The following is an 18,193-nucleotide window of genomic DNA, read 5'->3' as shown; positions in this document are numbered from 1 at the left end:
TTACGTATAATTAACTATCAATCGTATTATCACCTTCTGTTTCGTTCGTTAATTTATTTAATTTCTTTCTTTTATTCGTTTTCTCAAATTATCCGTTTCAAAGGTATTTTCGACATAAATCGCCTAATCCTTTGTAATTAATGTAATTTTCATTATTGTAATTTATAATTATTGTATTTCTTTTATCATTTGTATGCTTCCACATGTAATTGAACATTAAACTCCAACTTTGACCCAATTGTATGCTAAATTAATTGTTCACCGACTTAGTTAATTCTTCAAATGTTAGGATCAAAACTTGGATGTTGCATTGCATGCATATAGCCGACGATATATCGAGTATAAATGATGTCCCTAATCATTAGTAGAGGCCGCTATCGAGGCGGGCGGGATTAGGTGTTCGATCAAAAGAGCTTCCTAATACGTACCCTCACCCCTTACTCCAGATCTCCGTGAGCACCCGTGTTCATTGGCATCCACGAGAGTCATTCTAGACATAGAATGCTAAGGGTAACGATTGCTTAGTGTTCATGTCACTACTTTGTGTCTTGACATGACACGAGGTATTCGAACGGTTCCAATTTCCCATAAAAATTGGTGGCGACTCCAACAAAAATGCAAACGCTTGTTTCTCTTTCCAACCCAAGCGCCCCCGTGGGCGGCCCGCTGTCCACAAGTAGCAACAGACCAACTGTACCTGCTAAACCAAATGCTCACCATCCCCGAATGGATAACCACAGTTTTGAAAACATAACACGGGGTCAGTACTGTGCAATCAAACAAGATAGATATGATAAGTAACCAGCTGATCATCCACCATCTCCGGTCTCCCGAATCTCACACAGTAACTGACTACACACCGAAGTGTGTAGCCCTGCCAGATTACCCATCGCAACAGGTAATTCTCGCCGCCAGTGGGGGACCGCAACCAATCCCCACCTAAACCCCGCTCATCAACGAGCGATAACCCTGTCCCTTAATGTGCACATCCCCTCCCGTGGCGGGTTCCACAGAGGGCGAACTAGGGTGTGAAGCCACTCCCGCAAGTGACTCCACCACAATCATCACAACACCACAACACCACAAACACCGCCACAACACCAACACTCCGATGATCAGCAGATAACAATATACACAATACAATCACATCTTAATTCAATCAATAGAAACTGAGTAGGGAAACCCTACCTCATTTCCAACCATGAAATGCATCCACACACAGCCAAGTAAGACTCCGAAATGCATCCTAAATGACGACCACATCCTATTATACAACTACTCCCAACAATCTACTGAAAGAGACCACAAGGTAGCGGCTTACCTAATAACGCGAACCGACGGTGACACGGACAACGACCACGCACTCATCCTTCCTATGCAAATCCCGTCCTTCCCATGGTTGAGGTGTAGGCTACATACATAAGAGTGTATGGAGGTAGGGGTGATAAGAGAGAGAGATAAGCTAGGGTTAGAGGAAGAGGAACTGTCGAGAGATGAGAAATAAAATGAATCTCACGAACTTGCGTTTTTATATCAACGCGTCAACAGAAGCCATACTCGGTCGAGTACTTCCATACTCGGCCGAGTAGGCTCTACTCGGTCGAGTATACACAATACTCGGCTGAGTAGCCTCTGCTAGTTCGAGTAACTCTCTCGTAAGGCACCTATCCTAACCCTAGACCTTCACCTATCTCTTCCCAAAGGTCCTTCCTGGTCAAAGAGTCGGTCAAAAGGGTCCTTAAATATTCTGGGTATTACAGTCTTCCCCCCTTAAAAAGAACTTCGTCCCCGAAGTTCAGCCCACACAACTACCAAAGTGAGGTTAGGCACTATGAAGACGACCAACATACATAAAGACATACCAACTTTGACCATCACATGCACTACCACATCATATTATTTAAACATACATCAACACAACCACGAAGCCACACTCACAAAACATACGGTACAACAGTCTTATCACATATTCACAGCCATACATGTCCCTAACTCAGACTACATGTGTTCCATTATACTCGATTACGTCACCACACAATTTTGCTAGTGCACAACATGCTACTTTACTTAATTGCACTATGACCACTATGAAGCTATCCACGACAATTACGTAAAGCTATTCAAAACATAAAACTATTCAAACAATCGTTCACATAACTTAAAATGTCACCAAAATACTAAAATTACCGTAACATCGATATAATTGCATCATTTTGCTTTCGCGACATTACTCTTCCCCTCTTAAAGGAACTTCGTCCCCGAAGTTCACCAGTAAACAACTTTCCAGACCCTCAAACTGATACATACCGCATCATACAGACATTACTCATAGACCGCAACCAACATTGAGTCATACTAACAGAACCGCATCTATGCCATTACACAACTACGACTCATATCAACAGAACATTACTGGAAATAGGTAGCATGTCTCCAGATATGTCATTACTTACTAGCAGCAAATTTACCAATTATTTGTTATTTAGCCTCATAATTTATGTTACAACATTATAGCCATGGTGTTCCACTTATCCAACTTGACTAGCTATAACTATAAGTAACACAGACACCACCGAAAACTGTTTTAGTTGACCAAAAATACATATTCGACTCGTGATAGCAACGATACTCTCTTGTCATTACATCAATATGACCCACACGACATACATGCACACGCAATTTATAACCTTGAACCATGCAATAGTACTTTATATTACTCGTGGCAAATTGGTTTAACATTCATGACCTGACAAAATATATAAACATCTATATAACATGACCGCACCTCATCACATGACAATTGTTTAAGCTAGGCAACATTACTAAGCACCCACGAGAGCATTAACATATATAAAAGTATCCGAAGAGTCTGATGATTCAACAATGGTACATCCGAAAAGTTCCTGTAACAGTAATAATCGGCCGAGTATGGGTTACTACTCGGTCGAGTAAGCTCTACTCGGTCGAGTATAAAAGTCTACTCGGTCGAGTATTACCTATACTCGGTCGAGTTTTTACGGGCAGAGAGCTTTTCCAGCCATGAAACACGATTCTTCTGTGGGATTTATCTGTATGCATCCCTTTAAATATAAGGACTATAACGAATTAATCATGATGAAAGCATGTCATAAAATAAATTGCATAAACAAAAAGGGTAAAGAGATGACGAAATAACCTTCGGTCCTAGCTAATTCGGCCTATGAACAATATCGCAATGATATTCTCCTATCAGTTGCACCCAAGATGCTCCGAGAAAAGCCCTTTGATTTTGCTAGAATCGATTCCTAAATTTTCTGAAAAATTTTAGGTTATTTTTGTGTTTTTTTCTGATGAGAGGAGGCAAGAAGCAGTGAAAAATTAGGTTAGGATTATTAGGGTAGAACAATGAGCTCCCTCTTCCTCTTATTCTAACCGAAAAAGAGGAGTGAATGGGGAGATATTTTTACCCTCCTAATTTTCGGCCCAATGCTAACCGAAATAAGAGAGATCCATTTCTCTTTTTTCGGTTTTTTCAAAAATGTATAAAATGTGTTAAATTGTCATCTAGTGAGGATCGAACCCATGACCTCTTGGTTTGAGTACCCTCAATATTACCACTATGACACATTCATCTTGTTGATATTAAATATAACCGATTACATTTAATTACGAATTAACAGATTAATTCGTCCAAGCTAACATTACATAGATTTAATTAAATATAACTTATTATATTCAATTTACGAATTGTGATTAATTGTCTCAACTAATATTATTTAATCTTCATTAAATAGTTGTCTCATCAACACATTGACTAACTGTTTAGTCATATAAGGCATCAATGTGATTATATTTCTATAACCACATCTCTCAAACACATCCTATAGGTGTGACCTTTAGGGACCAGTTGATCACCGCCATCTGTATGATAATAACGTCAAACTTTCTAGCAAGCCAACCGTTATTAGGTAATCGTTAATCAACTGATTAAAATACGAAGTATACCCTTGTGAACCTTTAAGAGATTTATTAATGTTATCACACTAATTTGTGGAGGACACAAGCTCCAACAAACTCCCACTTGTCCTCACAAGTGTATGTGCGATAACCGATTCTCATATCCTAAAATTTCTCCCACTCAATGTAAAACAATTTGCAAATCCGTATTCACAATGGTCGTATTTTACAAGCGATCATCATCAAGAGTGGTTTCCCCGACTAGAGAGTAACTTAACTGATAAACGAATCATCATTCGAGCATGGCCATGCATTTCAGTTACAACTCCTCGAGTGGCCCAAAGAAATAACTATACCTGATAAGGGTTGAATATTTTCCTCAACTCGAATCCTGCAGATGTAAGCACAGTATGAAATGACCCAGAAAAAATCTACTTAGCCTCCAGTTACGGCAGACCGTGAGAAAGAAACCAAAGTCACCCAAAAACTACCTTAATCTCAAGAGACAGTCGATAGTCAAAAGAATCGACTCTAGGAACACAATGGATGTCCTATCCACGACCTGGCACCGAATGTTTTTAAACATTTAGGACTCCATTACGTTGTCACAAAAAGTTATCCTACGAGGTATCGTTATAATCTCGCATCTGTGATCGATCAGTCAACCGTTTGACTTAATTATGGCTCGTTGAACCCACCATCAATCGACTGCACAATATAATAGCCGGAGTTATCAGCTCACATTGGCGATTACGGACCAAAACAAATATAATGTAATTCAGTTCACTTTGTGGCGTTCAATGTTGTCAGTACAATCCACATGAAAAACAAAATATTATAAAAACGATGAAGTTATAAATAGTTTATGAAAAAGATAACGTATCGAATTCATAATCAACTACTATAACTCAGGTACACATTTAATTCTCATGGAAATAACGTGCCCTCCATTCTTATCATATTTCAATGGCTCAGTAGTAGAATCTGCTACAACTTCCTGTTTGGAACTATTCCGGTGACCGCAAAGACCATTAAGAGTAACAACGAATCTAGACCGAGATTTCTAATCATCTCGATCCGTTTGGAAGCTAGCATCTGCGAACCGATTGCACATAGCTTAGTATCTCCTCCATAAGTCAATACCCTATCCTTACTCCTCCGTAGGTACTTGAGGATATTTTTTTGACTATCCAATGTGTTTCACCGGATTCTTTTGGTACCGACTCGTCATACTCAATGCATATGCCACGCCTGGACGTGTGCATATCATGGCATACATGATTGATCCTATTGCGGATGCATAAGGAACACGACTCATGCGCTCAATCCCTTCAGCGTCGTGGTTGGATCGAGACTTGCTCAACCGCATCCCAGACGTCATTGGAAGGTTCCCCTTCTTGGAGTTGGTCATGCTGAACCTCTCAAGAATCTTATCCAAATAAGACTCCTGACTAAGTGATAACGTCCGTCGTGATCTATCTCGGTAGATACGGATTCCCAAAATGCGTTGTGCCTCACCCGGATCTTTCATCTGGAAATGGTTCTTCAACCATCCTTTAACCGAAGATAGGAGAGGAATGTCATTCCCAATCAAGAGTATGTCATCGACATACAATATCAAGAATACAATCTTATGTTGGAATATGTGTCCTCCGACAATAATGCGATCACAACTGTTGATCATGATGATCACATGTTTAAGTCTCATTTTAAAGAATACAATTGGGAAGTAATATTTTACAGTTAACTGGTCCACACATATCGGTAATGATTGGCTGACTAGAGTTTGACATTACTGTCGTGAGACGGTGGTGACAAGTTGATCCCCTTAGGTCATACCTAAAGGGTAACACTCTTAATTGATCATTTAATTGATCGTATAACGTTACGAGTCAATTAAATTATTTAAAATTGACGGACGATTTTGGAAGTAATATTTACGTGTCTCATTGAAATTTGATTAAATGAGATACGGTCTGAGTAATCGAATTGTTTCATTACTCAGATGAAATTATTGTTTAAGGAAACAATTGAAATTGAATGAATTATTATAAATACAAATTATTGTGATTTATAATTGGTAAAATGTTTTGGTACAAGTAATTGCGAATTACTAAGTCGATTTTTGTATATGACGTATTTTTATTAATACGTTGATTTTTAATATGTTAAAAATACATAACAAATTTATGTAACATGTGACATGTGACATAAGACAAATTGACATTTTGACAAAGATAATATGGAGTCCATATTATCTATGTGTGCCGAAATTAAGAGGAGGATTAGGCAAAAAAAAAAAATGTGTTGATTATGTTAGTGGAAAACATGATCATTACCTACTAAACTAGCCATGGAAAACCTAGTTGTCATTGTGAAGACAAACTCATGCATGCATTGGCTCCCCTCTCTTCCCCTCTTACCCGGTTTTACACAAGGAAAAACCAAGGGTTTTTGCCTTATATTTTATCATATACACTACATAACATTTTAGTGTATTATTATTCATTCATCATCCATCAAAATATTTTAGAGAGATAAAATATTTTATTCCTTCTTCTCCTTCTCTTAACCGGTTTTAAAAGTCCAAATCAAATATTTTTTGGGTCAATTTTTATGCTAAATTAATATTATACTAGTATTCATAATATTTATTTGATTAAGAGTTTACCTTGGGTATTTTACTTTGGGAGGGATCCTACACTTGGATCCTAGTTCATCCATTAAGGAGAGCACAAGAACAAGAGAGAAGGAGATCTCTCTTGTGCCCATATAAACCGAAATACCAATGTAAGATAAAGATTTCTTCTTTAAATTGTTTATAGTTTGCATGCATAAGATCACCAATTAATTTTATGATTAAATTAACTAAAAACATATATGAATATGTTAGTAAAGAGATCTAGATTTATAACAAGCGGTATCAAGAGCCTTGGTTGTTTGCATGCAAATCGGTTAAAAGTTTTTCCGAGTTATACGATTAACATATAAAACTTGTTTAATTTGTGTTATTATGATATATCACGAAAAATAATTATGCATGTTAAAGTTTCTGGTCCTAAAATGTTTTTAGGATATTTTGGTTGATTTATGGATTTTTATTGTTCATATTATATAATAATGGCATTAAAAATATGATTTTATGAATAAAATGTCATTTTTGGACTAAAATTAGCTAAGCTTTGAATTTTCCAGTAATTTTTGGATATGTTATCACATATATTATTTTGAGATGACCTGTAAATTTTCATAATTTTTTGACTTCTTATGCTCGAAAAATAGATTTTTCATTATTAAAATCGGATTTAGATGAAAAATAGGTTAATATGAGATAAATTTCGAATCTGGTCATATAAATTTAGTATGTTATCACATGCAATTTTACAAGATGTGTGTAAAATAATAGGCTATATTAATATTTAGTGAAATATTAATAAAACATACTCCATGACTAAGGAAAAACTTCATATGTTGCATTTTATTATCCATTTCAGATCTAAAATTGAAAAGTTGATAAATATATTTTTTCTCATGTTTTATGACTATATTTGTTAAAACCGATAAACCGCAACATTGTTTTTCCGGATAAATTTCGAAATTTTTAACCTAAGTTTTTGAACATTATGAGTGTCATGGTATTTTTCCAGAATGTTCATGAGTTTAAATTTCAAATTTTCGAATTTATTTGAATTTTTGTGATTTATTTGAAGTTTATAGCTTTTTTATTGTAATTTTAAGTCCATTAATGAACAATTTTAGAAATATGAGTTAATTATGGTCAAATAGTTAGTGAAGACTAATTTTGAGTCCTAAGAGGTTAGGGTAATTAACTTGTGCATAAATATGAATTTATGTAATTTTTGTGATTATAAAACGTTGAATCACGCAAATCCGTAAAAACCGTGTAATATACGATATTGGCTACTTAAAGGCGATTTAGCATAAAATTGGGCATGTTCATACATATTATAATGCTGCATTTTTTTATGATTGTCATAATTTTATTTTATGTAATTTTTGAATTATGTAATTTTACTTAGTATGGCCTTAGTTTTTAATTGGTATTACCCGAAATGTATGGGAATATCGATTCGGTTGTAATTCATTGTGATCTCGTATCACCGTTTTTTAATTTAATAGATTTATTTTATTTTAGTTACAAATGTATAATAGGAAATTATGTAATTTGTTATGTAATTTTATTTATTTCGGAGTTCCCAAAGACGGATTTCTTCAAGATGGCGATACATAATGACGGTGTTACCTCGAGATGCGTGCCACAACCGAAGTTCAAGGGACCAATGGAGTTGGTTTCCGAATATGTAATAGTTAAATAGTTTTTTTTTTATTTTAGGAAGGCCATACTAGGATTTATTTTTATGCTTTGCATTTTATTTATATGTCGCATGCATCGCTAAATCGCCATAACTAAAACATGCATCATCTTTCATCGAGTTTATCGACCGTGTCAATTAGAATTATCGTAGTTCACCGCTTTAGTTCACTTAAAACGTGATAGATAATAAATTGACATGACCTCTCACTAAAGCAATCAATTGAGACATAGCCTTACCAAATAGTAGAAACCATGAAAACCTATTTCGCGAGGGAGTGCACTCGGCCACCCCGGGGTACAAACCTTGTTACGTAGGGGAAGTGGGTGATAAATGTCTATCCACCAAATTTATGTTGATGAAGGTTTCGTCGGCTACCCCGTGCCCAAATTAATGTAAATTTGGATCATGGACACATTTATTCGAAATTTGGATTGAACTCAACAAAAGTTTTTTGATAAGGGTTTCATCGGCTACCCCGTGCCCTTGTTGGATGTGTTTTGGGCTATAGATAAACATTAGAGTAATTTTATCGACCAAGAGTTCTAAAAGTAGAATCGATTAAAAGGTTAATCCACCAAGTTATATTGATAAAGGTTTCATCGGCTACCCCGTGCCTAAGTTGATATGAATTTGGGTCTTGGAATCATTTATCTAGTTGGGTAGAGGTCACTAGAAAAATGCTAATAAAACTTGTTTAAATTATTTTTACGAGTATTATTAAAACGACATTTGTTTTACTCCTTCTATTTTGTTTTGTAGACCACTTCTTTTTCTCATAACAATGGCTACACCAAACCCAAACGCCACGCCTCTCGCTAATTCATCATGGCTCTGATCCTTCATGGATCGATGTAAACTTGAAAATAATGGGTCAAATTTCTCCGATTGGGATGCCCAACTCAAACTAGCCGCCCAAGGTGACGACAAGCTTCGTTACCTCACCGAGGCCTCTCCACCCGAACCTACTACTAGGTCGACCGCCGCCACAAGGGAAGCATATGAGGCTTACCATAAGGAGTCCGCCGCAATGAAAAACGTGTTGATCTTTGCGATGGAGGCGGATCTCCAAAGGAGAGCCTTTAAGATGGGCACCGCTAATGAGATTTACTCCAAGCTTGTGACAATGTTTTCACAAACTCCGCGGATCGTCCAATATGAGGCGGCCGCGGCATTCTTTGATCTCGACTTCAAAGAGGGCCAAAAGGTTAGCCCTCATGTGCTCAAATTAATGGAGCTAGTCGAGACCTTGAAGATTCAAAAGGTTGAAATCCCCAAAGAACTCATTGTAGATAGGATTCTACACTCCTTATCCAAAGTCAAAGCGTATGTTCAATTCCGGGTGAATTTTAACATGCAAGACAAGGATGTGTCTCTTGAAGAATTGCACAAGTTACTTGTGCAAGCCGAAAGGGACATGGGGTTAAATGTGAACCCACCCAAGGATGTGCTTAACATTAGCACCAAAAGCAAGGGGAAGTTCAAGAAGAATGAGAGGAAGGGTAAGAAGCAAGCTCCCACTTTCACCAAAGCTAAGACTTATGAAGCTAGCACTTCCAAAATCAAGAAGGGTCCTCTTGATAAATGTCATTATTGTAATGGTGTTGGACATTGGAAAAGAAATTGTTCCAAATACCTTGGTGATATTAAGGTAGGAAAGATTACTCCAAAGAGGTAAATGACTATCCTTTCTTTATGTTTCTATTTCAACTATGGTATTGTGATACAAAGTTGTGATAATGTATCTCCCTTTTATTGTAAATAGGGCCTCCACCAAGCAAAGACAAGGGAAAAGAAAAGCAAGCTTGAGAAACCATCAAGAAGCTAGGAATAGCTTTCATGGAGCTTCGCTTTTTATTGTCTTATTTTAATTATGTTTTGGATTTTAGAACCTTTAAGTTTCCGTGTTCGACATGGAAAGGTATTTTGGATAATTGGTTGTATTTTGGATAATGGTGGCTTGGTTTGCAACCCAAGTCACCCGTTTTATCATTTTATCCTTGTTCTAAAATTCGTATTCAAATGCTTGCTCTTAGAAACATATGATTATTCACTTAAAGTGATCTAATAGACAACTATAATGATGGGATTCATTATATGTCCACATGCTTAAGGCTTGTGTATGATCATATTGAGTCTATGAACTCTCTTAAAGGAATGTCAATCACCAAGTACACTTACAAAATCTAAAACTATTAGTCAAACCTATGTGATAGTCCTCCTTATACTTCAAATCATTTATGTCCCATAAGCTATCTTTGAATCTCTAGTGTATTTATTCTAAAGATAGAGTGGGAGAAAATGAGGACATAACACCAAGGAAGAGTGTGTGTACTTGTGTATACGAGATCTACGCAAGGAAGAATGATTTGAATAAAGGTATATCTATTTATATAGTATACCCAATAGATGAGATCTATGGTCTCGAATAAAGCTACATGACAAAAGAGACCAAGTGAAGTAATCAAAGGAATATTTTCTCTAGATTACTACACGAAGGAGACCAAAAGAAAGTTTTGGAAGAAAAATGACTAATGTAAAGTCTTAACAAGAGTTTTGACTAGTTTACGATAAATTTTGACCAATAGTTTCAATATTGATATTTACTTAAGAGCCTAAATGAATCAAAGTAACATCCTAGAAAATAAACAAGATTTATGACTAGAGGTTGCAAGGATTGATATACCGATATCTTCAATAGCTAAGTTTTAACCACGCAAATGTCATTACTTAACCTCATTATGAAAATGAAATGGTTAAACCTCCTTCTGAAAGGGATATTTTGAAGGACGTATATTAGATATTATTTATATTTAATAAATGACATTGTCACGCATCATTATGACATGAATGTGTTAGAGATTAAAAATCTCTTTCCATAAGGTTAAAAATGAGACCACTTCAAAATAGGTATTTTGAAAGGATATGATGGGAACATATATGGTTTTTATCTCAAACAAAGCAATAAATTTCAATTCTTGAAATGTCTCAATTGAGTAGTCAATTGCGAATCAAGTGGGAGTTAGAAATTATCATGTGAAGACATGGAATTTAGTGGGAGTAATCATCTTATAAAAGTTTAAACTCATCACTCATTGAAGAATGACGAGCTGATACCTTCCTTCACAGAGGAAGATTTGAGTTTTCAATTCTGGATGATAATGGACCATGATGAATCCAACTACATCATGAGATGTTGGATAAGTATTGAAAGATACACATCGAATCAACGAGATACGTAGGTTATTCATTTAAATGAAAATGGAATTGCCATTAGCAGTCATGGTCGTTCCTTGAACCTAAATATAGTTGATGACATGATTAAAAGTTACAAATGTTTCCGCCATTAGAATAATCATGCACATGTCCAATTATGAATCATATGCATTAGAGCATGATGAATCATTGGTAAGCCATAGTAGAAACGTCATGAATTCTCGAGAAGAATCCGATGATCGATTTCGGTGTTTGACAGAATACTTTGTTATGTGCCTAGCGGTTGCACATATTATAGAAAATCCGAACACACGTAAAGATTTATGAAAATCCTGAATTTTTCAAGCCAAAAGGAGAAATAGGAAGTTTGGAAAGATACTTAGTTGAATAAGAAGTTGCTCAAAACTAATCTTTCCCAATATGCTAGGACTTGTGAGAAGTGCTAGGCTAATCATCTTGACAAATTGTTGCAAGACTCTACAAAACATATACCTAGTGCATTATATGTGGATGGAGTACTTGATCAGTACAAGTTAAATCATTCACCATAAATTCGTTCGTTATGTGATAATCGATAAGGAAGTTCTTTCAAGATAAAGAACCGAAACCAAGGTCGGGAACCTTGATGTGTACTTGGTAAGGTTCATGATATGAGTGATAACATGAATGTAAAGGATAATACGATTAAGAAGTTTGAACACATGGACACGTGACATGTTAAACTTCTATTGCAATCAACAAGTGTTTACACACTTACGATATGCATCACAAGGTTGTAATATGGTATTGACTACCCGAGTGTGATGTCGACATTTGTCGTTTGAGTTATTATTAACTCACCTTATACTTTGTTACATCCAACGGGTTGTAGAGACAATTGAACCCCGTTAAAGTGAACACGGATTAACATTGTATTCGCCCATAGTTACTTACATGAGGTGACGTCTCGAAGTGAATAGAATGTGATGCGATTGATGGCAAGTTCAAGTGCCATGGAGTCATATGAGAATGACTAGTCGATCACATAGGCAGACTGTTGGGAGCATTTTGCCGGGCCTTATGACCGCTTATAGAGTTCTGGCAAATTTATATAGCCTGGTCGTGGCGAGAGCTGCTATAGTATTCTAATGAGTCGATTCTTTTGACTAAAGACTATTCGCCTAAGATGGCACAGTTTCAGATTAACTTTGATTTGTGTTACTACGACCTTCGTAAATGGGGTCAAATGGGCATATTTTGGGTTATGATGGCTGTGGCTAGTCGAAGGGAATGAGTGCGATAGGAATTGTCCATCCCTAGTCAGGGTCATAAAATATCTCAGGGCCACTCGAGGAGTAATGAACTGGAAATGCGTGGCCACGCTCGGATTGTATCCATGGTAGATAAATCCGGTCAATCAGTTATTCTCCAGATCGAGGAAACCACTCTCGATATGATCACTTGCAAGTACGACCTGAAAGACACCTTGCATTGAGTGGGAGATAGTAATAGGACAAGAGAATTGGTGACGCACACTTGTCGAGGACAAGTGGGAGATTGTTGGAATATGTGTCCTCCGACAATAATGCGATCACAACTGTTGATCATGATGATCACATGTTTAAGTCTCATTTTAAAGAATACAATTGGGAAGTAATATTTTACAGTCAACTGGTCCACACATATCGGTAATGATTGGCTGACTAGAGTTTGACATTACTGTCGTGAGACGGTGGTGACCAGTTGATCTCCTTAGGTCATACCTAAAGGGTAACACTCTTAATTGATCATTTAATTAATCGTATAACGTTACGAGTCAATTAAATTATTTAAAATTGACGGACGATTTTGGCAGTAATATTTACGTGTCTCATTGAAATTTGATTAAATGAGATACGGTCTGAGTAATCGAATTGTTTCATTACTCAGATGAAATTATTGTTTAAGGAAACAATTGAAATTGAATGAATTATTATAAATACAAATTATTGTGATTTATAATTGGTAAAATATTTTGGTACAAGTAATTGCGAATTACTAAGTCGATTTTTGTATATGACGTATATTTATTAATACGTTGATTTTTAATATGTTAAAAATACATAACAAATTTATGTAACATATGACATGTGACATAAGACAAATTGACATTTTGACAAAGATAATATGGAGTCCATATTATCTATGTGTGCCGAAATTAAGAGGAGGATTAGGCAAAAAAAATTGTGTTGATTATGTTAGTGGAAAACATGATCATTACCTACTAAACTAGCCATGCAAAACCTAGTTGTCATTGTGAAGACAAACTCATGCATGCATTGGCTCCCCTCTCTTCCCCTCTTACCCGGTTTTACACAAGGAAAAACCAAGGGTTTTTGGCTTATATTTTATCATATACACTACATAACATTTTAGTGTATTATTATTCATTCATCATCCATCAAAATATTTTAGAGAGATAAAATATTTTCTTCCTTCTTCTCCTTCTCTTAACCGGTTTTAAGAGTCCAAATCAAATATTTTTTGGGTCAATTTTTATGCTAAATTAATATTATTCTAGTATTCATAATATTAATTTGATTAAGAGTTTACCTTGGGTATTTTACTTTGGGAGGGATCCTACACTTGGATCCTAGTTCATCCATTAAGGAGAGCACAAGAACAAGAGAGAAGGAGATCTCTCTTGTGCCCATATAAACCGAAATACCAATGTAAGATAAAGATTTCTTTTTTAAATTGTTTATAGTTTGCATGCATAAGATCACCAATTAATTTTATGATTAAATTAACTAAAAACATATATGAATACGTTAGTAAAGAGATCTAGATTTCTAACATCTTACTCCCACTCGACTTGGTATATAAGCAAGGTTCCTCGACCGATTGAGTAAAACCATACTCTTTTATCACCTGGTCGAAACGATGATTCCAACTCCGAGAAGCTTGCTTAAGTCCATAAATGGAACGCTTAAGCTTGCATACTTTCTTAGGATGTTCAGGATCTATGAAACCTTCGGGTTGCACCATGTACAACTCTTCCTCCAAATAACCGTTTAAGAAGGCGGTTTTTACATCCATTTGCCAAATTTCATAGTCATGAAAGACGACAATCGCTAAGATTGTCCGAATGGAACGTAGCATGACTACAGGTGCAAAAATCTCATCATAGTGCAATCCGTGCACTTGAGTGAAACCTTTTGCCACTAGTCGTGCCTTATAGGTATCTGGTTGCGCGTCTACAGAACGCTTTATTTTGTAAAGCCATTTGCACTGTAGAGGTTTTACCTTATTAGGTAAATCAACTAGATTCCATACGTTATTCTCATACATGAAGTCCATCTCGGATTGCATGGCTTCGAGCCATAGCTTTGAGTCGGAACAGGTCATGACACCTTTATAGGTAACAGGTTTATTACTCTCCAGGAGTAAAACGTCATTCTCCTCGGCCATACCAATGTATCTGTCCGGAGGATTAGAGACTCTACCCGGCCTCCTAGGTTCCTCAGGAATATTAACCGTATCATCAGTTGGAGGAACAACTTTCTCTATCTGTTCCTCGGTTGTTGGTTCTGGAACCTCCGACAGCTCGAAGGTTCTACTACTTGTCTTGTTCTCGAGAAATTCTTTCTCTATGAACGTCGCACTAGCCGCAACAAAAACTCGATGTTCGGTAGGCGAATAGAAATAATGACCAAATGTTCCTTTTGGATAACCTATAAAGTATGTCTTGACCGATCGCGGGCCAAGCTTATCCTCGTGTCTCCACTTGACATAAGCCTCGCAGCCCCAAACCCGAATAAAGGACAAGTTAGGGACCGTTCCCCTCCACATTTCATATGGAGTCTTGTCGACAGCTTTAGTCGGACTTGATTTAAGTATAAGAGCGGTGACAAAGAGCATAACCTCATAATGAATCGGCACTACCGTGTGACTCATCATGGATCGAACCATATCCGAAGGTTCGATTTCTCCGTTCGGACATACCATTTAATTGAGGTGTTCCAGGTGGAGTTAACTGTAGTACGATTCCACAGTCTTTAAGGTGTTGATCAAACTCATTTGAAAGATATTCGCCACCCCGATCTGAACGGAGTGCTTTAACCTTTCTACCCAGTTGGTTCTGAACCCTGTTCTGGTATTCCTTGAATTTCTCAAAGGACTCACTTTTATGCTTCATTAAGAAGACATATCCGTATCTACTCAAATCGTCCGTGAAAGTGATAAAATATCTATAGCCATCTCTAGCGGTAATTGACATAGGTCCACAAACATCAATATGTATGAGTCCTAATAGGTCACTAGCGCGCATTCCAACAACTTTGAAGGAAATTCGAGTCATATTGCCAATGAGACATGATTCACACGTGCCATATGTAGAAAATTCGAATGCGGGAATAGTCCCATTATCGACGAGTTTCTTTACGCGTTTCTCATTTATGTGTCCCATTCGACAATGCCATAGATAGGTTTGATCTTTGTCACCAACATTTAATTTCTTATTATTCATGTGTAATTCTTCCGTGGTTTGATCTAAGATGTAAATTTCATTCATGGAAACTGCTTTGCCATAAATCATTTCATAAAAAGAAAATACAGCTATTATCCTTTATTGAAAATGCAAAACCGTCTTTAGCAAGTACGGAAACCGAAATAATGTTCTTAGATAAACTGGGTACATAGTAACAGTTATAAAAATAACTCAAAACCACTAGGGAGTTGGATTACGTATGTTCCCTTCGAGACTGCAGCAACTCGTGCTCCATTCCCGACTTGCAGGTCCACATCACCCTTTTCGAGAGGCATGATGTTCTTTAGGTCCTGCAAATAATTACACAGATGAGAACCACAACCAGTATCAAGTACCCAAGTTCCGAAACTTGCATGGTTTATCTCAATCATATGAATATAAGATGACATACCAACAGAACGACGCGGCTCGCTTTTATGTCCTCACGGTACACGGGACAGTTCCTCCTCCAATGTCCAGTCTTGTGACAATGGTGGCACTCAATGTCACCGCCCTTGCTCTTTGTCTTGCCCTGTGAGCCACTAGTCTCACCAGGCCCACTCTTACCGTTTCCTGGCTTCTTGAACTTTGGCTTACCTACAGCTAGGTCGCCATGAGCATATCCTTCATGCTCCCACTCAATTTCATATCCTTCTCGGTCTGTACAAGAAGGGAGTGTAGCTCATGAGGACTCTTTTTCAAGTCATTCATGTAGTAGTTCGCCCTGAAAAGGGCAAAACCATCATGAAGAGAATGAAGCATTCGGTCAATGACAATGCTCTCACTGATTTTGCAATTAAGTGCCTCCAATTTCTCGACATTCTCAATCATGTTAAGAATGTGTGGGCTAACCGATTGGCCCTTTTGGAGTTTCGCATCAAAGAAGCGACAGGTATGCTCATAAGTAACGATTCTCGGTGCCTTTGAGAATTCGTTAGTGAGCGTGGTGAAAATCTTGTTTGCACCTTGGGCAATGAAGCGTCTCTGCAAATTGGTTTCCATTGCAAAGATGAGTACGTTTTTTATCGCACCCGCTTCCATAACGAAATCACTATAAGCGAGTGACTCGTTGACTCTTGCATTGGGGCCTGGGTTGACCGGTATTGGCTCGATTAAGTACTTGAGCTTACCGTCAAGCAATGGCGAGCATTCCGTAGTCTTTGCCTCCCCGTCGCATAAAAGTTGGACCCGTCATTTTTCGGACGTGTGAACCGATTCATGTTGTCCATAAAAACTTTCAGCCAGGACGCGCGATCAAGTGTGGCACTTGGCATTGGGATTTCGTTATTTCCGGCCATTTGTTTGTAAAGTAAAATTAACGTGTTCTACACTGCGAAAAGAAAATTGAATAATAAGCCTATGCATCGATTTGATTTTTAAGTCTAATGCAATATTGTTATAACGCGAAGACTCATGCATTTATACAATTGACCTTCCTCAAGAATTATATAAATGATCCCAAGACTCAATTTCTGTAAATTGATAAGCCCACCTCTTGGCTAATTCTACCTTTAGAATTCTTGGTCGATAAATTTCTGTAAATTCTATCTTTAGTCCATTATAATCACGAGAAACTCTTCGGACTATAATGTTGAGATAAACTAAGTCAACACAAACTACTTACCCAACGTAGAAGGGGTCATATTATGCCTACCGACGAAGAAGGGATTCATAGTTGTTTGCCCTTATAAAGACTAATCTCAATTTCCGTTTTAGAGGAAGATCCCATCAACTTTTTATTTCATTTTAAGTGAACTAATATCTAGCATGCGTGAATGAATAAACTAAGGTGATGGCTTAATAAGTATGTGACATCTGTATGTCCATGAAAACTAACATACAATCTATATGAGTCAATTTTCATGCATTTTAGTAGTAGGTGGTTTGGTTTAGGCGAAATATGATGCATTAACTAGCATGTGAATGAAAAACAATAAGAATAGTAAAACGTAAAAACAATAATAAAGTCCTAGTGTGGCCTATCCTATCAAAATGAACATAAATACAAGTTTGGAATCATCCTTGGACCCGAGAAGCTTGTCTTGATGTTCCATCTTGATCCATGTAGCGGGAGTGAGCTTCAACCTCCATCTTTAGTCTTCTTTGAAATTACAATAAATAAAATTACATAATAAACCTATTTATTACATTCTAATTTCAAAAACCCAAAACTAAAAAAAAGGAGATTCGAGATCTCATAATTACATAAAAATTATGTTTC

This window comes from Silene latifolia, chromosome 1 (assembly GCF_048544455.1).
Source record: "Silene latifolia isolate original U9 population chromosome 1, ASM4854445v1, whole genome shotgun sequence".
Taxonomy (NCBI): domain Eukaryota; kingdom Viridiplantae; phylum Streptophyta; class Magnoliopsida; order Caryophyllales; family Caryophyllaceae; genus Silene; species Silene latifolia.
This window is presented reverse-complemented; position numbering follows the sequence as displayed.